Here is a 5,456-nt window from a genome sequence, read left to right on the forward strand (position 1 = left end):
GCAGCTTTCAGCAGTCAGGACCTGGCTCCCTGGAGCCAGGTCACACCAGGCCACCTTCCTGGCAGTATGCCAATGGGGCGGGTGCAGTTCAGGGGCTTGCACTCTCTCCATGCCCCACCCTCTCCATCCTTCCCTCCTAAAAATGCCTCCTTCAGGCCTGGCCAGGTGGCTCAGGTGCTGGCATGTCGTCCTATATGCTAAAATGTTGTGCATTCAATTCCTGGTCAGGGCACATATTCAGGTTGCAGGTTCAATCCCCAGTTGGCAGGGTGCTTATGGGAGGCAACCGATCCGTGTTTTTCTCTCTCATAAATGCTTTTTTTTAAAAGATTTTATTTATTAGCCCTGGCTGGTGTAGCTCAGTGGATTGAGCGTGGGCTGCGAACCAAAGTGTTGCAGGTTCAATTCCCAGCCAGGATACATGCCTGGGATGCAGGCCATAATCCCCAGCAACCGCACATTGATGTTTCTCTCTCTCTATTTCCCTCCCTTCCCTCTCTAAAAATAAAAATAAATGAAATCTTAAAAAAATTTTATTTATTTACTTTTAGTAAGATGGGAAGGGGGGAGAAAGAGAGAGAGAGAGAAACATTGATGTGTCACTCGGTTGCCTCTTGCAGGCCCTTAGCTGTGGACCTGGCCCGCAACCCAGGCATGCACCCTGACTGGGAATGGAACTGGTACCTTTGGGTTTGTAATATGATGCCCAGTCCACCACTGAGCCACACCAGTCAGGGCTCTCTCACATTGGTGTTTTTCTCTCTCACTCTCTTTCCCTTTCTCTCTCTCTCTCTCTCTTTCTCCTTCTTTGCCCTCTCCTGTCTGTCTTCCCCCCACTCTAAAATCAATAAAAAAAAAGAGTTGTAAAAATGCCTTGTCCCTACAGCAACACTATCATCACACTTGAAGCACATTTTTAAAACAAATACAAAAGCAGAGGAGATAATGTAATGCATCCCTATCACCTAAATTCCATTTTTTCAAGTCAGTCTTATTTCATCCATACCCCCTCCCACTTCCCCCACCCGACCCCAGACAGCGTTCAGTTCATCCATAAGTATTTCAGATGGCATCGCAAACAGATCCGAGTTGTCCTCACACACAGCCACAATATCATTGTCAATCCTTTGAAAATGTTATCAGTTTCTGAATATTATCAGATATATCAAGTCAGTGATCCTGCAGTCCGGATGCTACCGAAAGCACCTTGGAGATCACACTGAATACGTTCCCTTGTCCTTTGAATTTCCTGTAAATTGATGTTTAGATTGAAAAGCTTAATCCGAGTCAGTATGATTACTTTTGACAAGAAGCATCAAAGGTGGCAGATTTCATCCACCGAGGTACAGTGCCTGCTGAGCTCTTTCTGTGGCATTCAGAGGCCCCAATGACCCTCGCCGGTTCCGGTCCCCCTTTAGAGGTGGTCACTTGGAGGCGTCCTCTTTCTAGAGTGCCTTCATTTATTAGCTAGAATGCTTCTAGAAAAGAGCAGCTTAGGGGAGAGGAATAGATGCTTGATTCTCTCCCTTCTGATAACAGTTTCCCAAAGAATGAATTACTTACCTAACACTCTCCAAAAGTGATCAATGAGCATTTTATTTTTTGCATCTTTAGAAAGGCCTGGATTTCAACATATCTGATGTGTTTTCATCCATTGCTGTCAATCCCTTGCAGTTGTTGTCCTAACTGGCATTTGAACTTCCTCGGCCTTGGCTACCCACAACCGCTTAGGCCCTTGTGCCTGCTCAATAGTTTCCTCGCTTTCCAGTAGGACTGCACGTCCCAGGCTCGTCTTGTACGTTCATCTTACTCTCGTCTATTTCAATAGCAAGTCCCCCGACCCCACCTCCAATCTGTCTGTGTCTTCACTGCAGCTACATTGATCTAGCTTTAAAGTACATTTACCTCTGTTTCCCTTCCTGGGAGGCAGGGTGATGCAGGGAACAAACATGAGCTTTAGAACTTGGGAGCACTGAGTCTGAAAACTGGCGGTACGTGACCAGCTGAGCTGCGCAGCCCTTCATCTCTCCGGGCCTTCACTGTCTCCTTCGTAACAACACCTCGTGAGGTCGTGGTGAAGACTAAACGTAAAGTGCTGAGCTTAGAATCCGGTGAAAATACGTGCATGTCAATATCCATTTCTTTTCTTCTTATTCTTTTCTGGAAACACCCTAGGGCCCCTCCCACTGTCGAAATTTTCAAGCCCCCTTTAGTCTGACTCGTATTACCCGCTTGTATCTATGACTGTTCTCACCACCCACCTGCCCTCTAGTCCCATCCTCCTGCTCTCCTCAGAGCTACCAACTCCCTCACCAGCCTTTACTCACACCAGCCCTCTACCTTACACGCCCCACACCCTTCCGTTTGTTCACACCCTCCCTGTGTTGGAGACCCAGCTTGGCTCCTTCTGCTTCCCCCCACTTCTACAGCCCTCGGTTTCTGTGAAAGCCTGATGGGGGCTTCCTGTCCCTTCCAGCTTGAAATCACAGAGTTCTGGTGGTTCTGTCCCCCCAACGAGACTTCAGCCAGGATGTGAGAGGACCCCGGAACCTGATCTTTACAGAGACCCAGGGATGGTCTCTCAGGGGTGGGGGTCTCATGTTTCTAACTGGATGTGACCCCATCTGGAACAAGGAAAAGAGCCCTGAATGACTAGAGAAAACTTCCCTGTCCAGATTTGGCAGCTGGACCCAAAACTAAAGATGAACTCGGCACAGAACCTTCCCGTGGAAGAACTGTCCCATGCAGCACCGACGAATAAGGACACTCGCAGGATGGTCTCTGCTCCCAAGACAGGCCACCCCTCCCAGGACTGGACAAACTGCCCCAGGCACCACAGAATCCAGCGAGGCAACTATGGCCACGTGATGTCCACCCCTGGCCTGTCCCGGAGCCGGCTCCGGCTCAGGATGGAGCCCGCCCGGGGGACCTCAGCCGCAGCTGCGAGGAGGAAGGAAGACATGCTGCTCCAGGTGGGACACCAAGGCAGCTCCCAGGCAGGTGGTCTTGAGTTTCCAAAATTTACCCCAGGTGGGCTTTCTTGGGTCTTTGGGGTTTAAACGAAGCGCCTGCTTCTTTCCTCAAAAGGTGCCACCCAGATAAAAAGGCTTTGGTCAAGCTGGGCTCAAAACTCAGCATAAAACAGCAACTGTGATTCAAGTGATAAAACTGGAATGTCCCTGGAGGGCTGGGGCAGGGGGCGGGGCAAGAGCCCTGCAACAGAGACGGGGACTGGGCAGCGGCCCACAAGGAAATTCCTGGAAGAACTGGCAGGGGCCCATCAGGACAGGGATGGCAACATTTGATGTGGCCACTGAGTCCACCTCTGCTGTCCCAAAGCACCGAGAGGACACACACCCCAGGCCGGTGTGCACTAGGGACAAGGGAGGTGGGCAGAATCCCACCGGGTGGCCCTGTGTCCAGGAACATCGGAGAAGCGGGCAGGAAGGAGGGAGGCCATCGCTGGAGCAGAAGTCAGACAACCCCCATTATTGTGGAGCAAAAGCGGCTTCAGCACGAGTGGGGATGGGCTGTGCTCTTTCTAGGGAGGAGTGTAGGTGGGACCTCAGGTTGCTTTAGGGGACTTTAAAGGAATGGTGTCACTCTCCCCCCACATGGGTGCTGTGTGTGGGGACGGCATGGGTGGCCCTGCTCTGATCTTAACCCACTTTAGGGCTTTGTGGCATCTGAGAGGAGGAGGTTCCCAGGGAGGGACGAAGGTAATTCCCACTTGCCATCACAGAATAACATTTAATAGGAGCCCACCATGCCCCAGGTTACATTCCCACAGTGACTTGAAGACGCCAGCCTCCTTCCTTCATAGGCTTGTCACAGGCACAGCCTCTGGGAGTGTGGAAAGCACACCTGCCCCAGCCGCCAGCAGAGCTGGTAGAGGCCCGGCTCCTAGCCCTGTGGGCACAGGTACCAGGGAGGGTTGCCTCTGGGGGACAGCCTCATGGAGGCAGATGCTGGTGCACGTGCTTTTAAAAAGAACCCTGCAACCCTCTCTACTTCTGACCTATAAATAGAACATGCTTTTGTGCCTCTTTCTGGAGCAAGTCACATGTGCAGGCTCTTCTCCCACAGCTTCTTGCCCAGGCACCTGAGTCCCTTAAAGGGGCAGGGTGTCCCAGGGCCAGGCCTCCTGGAGGCTCTGACGCAGGAATTCTTAGAGCTCCTCTCCCTGCTTCCAGCCACAGAAATCAAAGCTTTGAATGGTCTGTTTAGGGCATCCTCGCTGGGGTTCCAGGAAACTCTTTATTGTTGGCTTGCTTTTGTATTTCAATCGTCTTTAAAGGACCCTGTCTGGCTCACTCGGGGGTGCTGCACTTGTCCACAGGAACGGCCTTATGAAGTTATCAGGCCATCTTCCCCCCTGGGGATGCTCAGAGAACTCCAGAAAGGGCCACCTGCCGTGTCCAGCATCCCCTGATCAGGACAGGCCACGCTGAGAAGCAGGACAGGGATGGGGGTGAGACAGGCATCCCAAACCTACTGGGCACAACCTCTCAGTGCCAACCTGGGTGAGCACCTCATCTGCCTCATGGAGACCAAGCCCTGCATGCAAATGATCCCATCTTGTGCTGTATAATCCATAGGTTCTGGGAGTTTTCCCAGACATCTACTTTAAACTCTTCTGCTTCAAATTGAATAAGACTCACAGCTCTTGTTGCAAAGGAGACAGAGACTCAGAGACAGAGAGAGACCTACAGAGACAGGGTGACAGACAGGCACTCCCAGTGCTGCCAGGAGCTTTCCGTGTGATCTGAGGCAGCCCTCTCCTCAACCTCACTTTCAGTCCTGACTTTTTCAGCTTGATCTTGCTACACCTTTCAAGCTCTGCTGGTAGATGAGCTCCATGGAACTTCCCATGAGCAGCCCCATCATCATGCATTTCATTTTCCGGATAGCTGTCTAATCCTTGAGCCCCTTCCTGCATTCATTCAGTGCCAGGCACTATGACATCAGTATAACCCTGAGGGCTCTGAAAATCAGCGAGCTCAAAAGGGACAGTTTGCTGGATCTGTCTACCACCAGGACTGACCTTCAGGACGATGAGTGGAGGAAATAGCACACTATGGAAAAATGCCCTGCACCCAGTAGTGTACGCACAGGAGATGGGAAGAATATACAATGTGCACTGGAGAGAAGGAAAGAGAGAGAGAGAGAAGACTCAGGAAAGAATGAGTGGCCGGAAGGGGGCCCTGGCATCCTGCCTGCGCTGCCCTGAATCCGGTGGGTTTGGGCTTTTGTGTGCATGAAGCCAAGCTGACTGACATGCTCCTCCCACTGGGCACCTCTGAAGCTCCAGGCTCTGGCTTCTTGAGGAGGGGATCACAGAGGAGAGGACGGGGGGTCTGACTCTGAAACCAAGGCTCTCAGAACAGGCCCAAGATGGGGAGACAGTCAACAGTAGAAGGGCACGAAGAGACAATTGAAGGCAAATGCCCCTCCAG

Source organism: Phyllostomus hastatus, unplaced genomic scaffold (assembly GCF_019186645.2).
Source record: "Phyllostomus hastatus isolate PE091 unplaced genomic scaffold, TTU_PhHast_1.1 phas_scaffold_1674, whole genome shotgun sequence".
Classification (NCBI taxonomy): Eukaryota; Metazoa; Chordata; class Mammalia; order Chiroptera; family Phyllostomidae; genus Phyllostomus; species Phyllostomus hastatus.